Below are 3,018 nucleotides of genomic sequence, written 5' to 3'. Positions count from 1 at the left end.
CAAACGTGTTTTGTCATTCATAACAGGCAATAATAACTCGGTGATTTGGAATCTCACTAGCCGATTGAATTATTCTTAAATGCCATTTGTGAAGAAATGCATCAGAAACGTCAATCAAAGACGCCGAATCGTCTTTCAATTTAGAAATAATATATTACACAAGGGCGTACATAGTGTATGCATTTTGTTAAATTATTGTACATAAAACAATATGAATACTTAATGAATGTATTTAATTTGATAATTTCATTGTTTGACGTGCGTCTCTGCCTTGTGATCCAACTCATTCATTATGTCGTCACACATTCTTAAACAAAAACGACTCAACATCGAACAAAAACCTATAATCAGTGACGAGCATAACAAAAAGTATACTTAATTGCTGTAAAAGTTTCTTTACTGATTTATGAAACGGTAATAAAAAAATTAAAAAAAATATAGCTGTAATTATAAAAGTCCAATAAACAACAAAAACATTAAAACATCCAATAAACAGTTAAGAATACTCGCAGCACAGGAATATTGCTCTGTTATGCATAGGGATGGTTATGCACAATTCTGTTATTCTGTTTCCAATTTATGTAGGCCAGTACCAAAAGAACTAATTGTTTGAAACAGTGTGTGAGATGCAACTGCTATAGCAGATTCGATGGAGCGTCAGAGGTAGGGTGACGCAGCAGCGCAATACCGTACTCGCGCCCCTTTTAACGTGAAAATTGTCTTAAGCGCCCCGTTTATATAAGCGCCACGTTTATATAAGCGCCCCCTCCTAAAAAATTCAATCATACAGTACAGTACATCACAAATACATTTTCCGACACCAGCGGAAAAACTCTTTTGTCAAGGGGCGTAGGTACACCCCAATTGGTGTCACTCGGTCGGCGTAATAATTTCAACCTATTGCATTTCCTCGTGTGGAATCATAACCGGACCCCTTTTCTCGTTGCGGATTGAAATTACCTCTGTTCGCATCTATCTTAGCATTGTCGGTCGGTCAGTCCATATATCAATCTGTCGGTCTACAGTCTCCATTGAGTTTAACATGGTTTTCAGTTTTAATGCATCTTTAGGATCCCGTTCTTGTTTTATTGCTACACTTTTTGGATTTAGAACTACAGTATTTAATATTAACAAATTAAAATACTGTATGGCCATTTTCAGTCAACAAAAATAAACTGACCTTATCACTCTCGTATCTAAGCAAAAACCCTGCAATGATCCTGCTAATCTGAATTGGCAGATAGTCAACAAGCTTACCCCCACCACAAACACCACCACTAATTTCATCTGCTGTTGTGTAAATACTCCCAACATTCTTTTCATGAGCCATGCCCTTATTATTATGCTCTCTCTCGACGACTACATTTTCTTCACCAAAACCATTCGTTTATCATCGATTAAAAAAAAGTGCCCCTTGAATTTTCCAATTTCCGATAAGCATCCCTTCAATTTTCATCTATTTCCATAAGCGCCCCCTCTCAATTTCCACTCTATTTTCATAAGCGCCCCGTTTGAATAAGTGCCCCTCAAAAAGAGCCAAATATATTTTAAGCGCCCTGGCTTATTCGCGAGAGTACGGTACATTGTTAAAAATTATTAATATTTTGTAACGTGTTTTATATTAGGACTATCATTTTATTTATAATAGGCCCTATACAATATAATCGTACTCTTAAGAGATTTTTTCGGGGAAATTTTTTAAGAGAAGAAGGCGGCCTAATTGTTTAACAATGATGCCCAATGCAATATAATATGCAATATAATATGCCAATGCAAAATAGTATCTACGCCCGCACAGGCTTATATACACACCGATAAACCTATTCATTGCTTATGAGAATGTTTTACTTTAGGATTAGTGTTTTGACATGAGAAAGTAAAAGAAATGAAGTGGTGGTCCAAAGGATACTGAAGGAGTCCCCTAACTTTTTTATCTGACATGCCTAAATTCGGTCATGATGACATCACAATATATATATGCACATCATGACTATATATGGGCATACAACAGTTTTTTGTCAAAGAAAATTTGATAATTTGGACAAAGCTTCCAGAGATAAAACATCCTCCAAGTTAAAGGCCCAAAATCTGAATTCCTTTCCTTTGTCATGATTATTATAAAACTTATTAATGATTAAGATATGAAAATATCTTTAAAAATCGAATCGATTTGCCAGCGTTGGCGACTTCCCTCGACTAATTTTGTAGTATGTGGTGTATATACATTACTTTTACAAATCTAAGATGTGTACTGATAAGGCTTATACCTTGGGAATAACTAAAGCCTAGCGAAACTACTATTACACTCTGCTAGATGATTAGATACGAACTCTCTAAGGAAATACGCAATCTTTTCTTTTGCCCCTTAGCTTGCGAGTGTACAGTAATAATAATATTGCGACAGTAATTTGGCCTTCTCAATTTACGATCGACGACAAATTATTATTTGTCATTATACCTAATGCGCACGTTCTAAATAAATCGTGCTATTGTTTTTGTTAAATGACGATTTATATATGCATTAAGCTCAATATGCGCAGGAAGACCCACGAGCTTCCGAAATTATTCATCAAACAAATCAGGCTGAAGAAACATGAACCGCCTTTATCCATGCTGTATCAACTATTATGCCTCTTTTAGTGGATCTTAACACATAGGCCTATTTAGCAGAGGTGGGGGGAGGGGTAGTATTCAGGTTTTATCTAATACGTAATAGACTTTCAAAATAAAAGAAAAAAGTGTCCTTTTTTTTTTTATTAAAGCACAAGTCAAGGAAAAAAATTGTAACGTTCCAGATTGCCGCCCGTTGAAAGATGTTAGAAATGGTACGGGAACTTATACAACAACCGGTGAGGTGTTATCCTCAAAGGGTACCGTACCACTTACCTTTTTTTTATTGTATTATTGTCGGGCTAGAAACTAGTTAATACGGACTAGTACTAAAAGGTGGCCTACTAAACTAAGTACGGTCCTCCATTTACCTTAGATTCTATGTACCTAGTTTTAGTTCAATCTGTA

Source organism: Anneissia japonica, unplaced genomic scaffold, assembly GCF_011630105.1.
Source record: "Anneissia japonica isolate Jap-2015-1 unplaced genomic scaffold, ASM1163010v1 scaffold4415_len418423_cov169, whole genome shotgun sequence".
NCBI classification, from domain to species: domain Eukaryota; kingdom Metazoa; phylum Echinodermata; class Crinoidea; order Comatulida; family Comatulidae; genus Anneissia; species Anneissia japonica.
This window is presented reverse-complemented; position numbering follows the sequence as displayed.